This window comes from Pterocles gutturalis, unplaced genomic scaffold, assembly GCF_000699245.1.
Source record: "Pterocles gutturalis isolate BGI_N339 unplaced genomic scaffold, ASM69924v1 scaffold4260, whole genome shotgun sequence".
NCBI classification, from domain to species: domain Eukaryota; kingdom Metazoa; phylum Chordata; class Aves; order Pterocliformes; family Pteroclidae; genus Pterocles; species Pterocles gutturalis.
Genome location: NW_010140508.1, coordinates 6,308 through 7,037, shown reverse-complemented (window position 1 = coordinate 7,037; position 730 = coordinate 6,308). Strand labels below are relative to the sequence as shown.

At 56.0% G+C, this 730-nt stretch overlaps 1 protein-coding gene across 1 annotated transcript in view; it reads right to left on the bottom strand.

Moving 5' to 3' along the window:
- The window catches only part of TMEM211 (transmembrane protein 211), a 49,337-nt gene that overhangs the window by 48,142 nt on the left and 465 nt on the right, over nucleotides 1–730 (bottom strand). The window lies entirely within an intron of this gene.

Genomic DNA, 730 nt, shown 5'->3' with positions numbered 1-730 from the left:
CGTTGGCGTGAGCCACAAGCCAGCATAGAGGGGTGGTGATGGGAATCCCCAAACTGAGGCTGCCCAGTGATGCGCTGGTCACTAGCAATGGGATATGGGGGTGTGCAGCTGCCTGTGCCCACCCGCAGCCTGGCTGAGCTGGAGCAGCCGTGGCTAACGGGCCAGACCCCTCCATCTGTTCCCAAATCGGCTCCTGCAGGATGAGCCCTGGTGAGGAGAGCGTGTAACAAGATTTCCCCCAAAAGCTGCTTGAATGCTGCCAAGCAGATAACAAAGCCTGGCTGGCCATAAGGATTTCTCCAAGGAAAGGAGTTTATTCTTGGGCACAGACATGAACGGGCAGTTTAATCTCCTGCTGTGGCTTGTGTCCAGTTTGGGTTGTTTAGTCCTGGAGATGTGGCTCCCCACAGTGGAGACTGGTCTCAGGTGGGGTTTGCCACTCCACGGGGATGGACCTTCCCTAGCTGACTGCCTCCTCCCCTCTGCATTAGCACTTCTCAAAGGCAGGAGTATAAGCAATTGCAATAGACATGTAAGTGAATGCAGCATCAAGGAGGCTGCTGGGGGAAATGCGGAGGGTGGGCAACAGTCTATCTCAGCAAGGAAAATCCCTCCAGAGGCTTAACTGTGAAGATGGCCTGAATGGGGTGGCAAACTTTACAGGGGGCATCTGCTAGACCCCAGGAGGTGCAGCAGCACCTGCCAGCAGGCAGCCTGGTCTCCAGGGCTT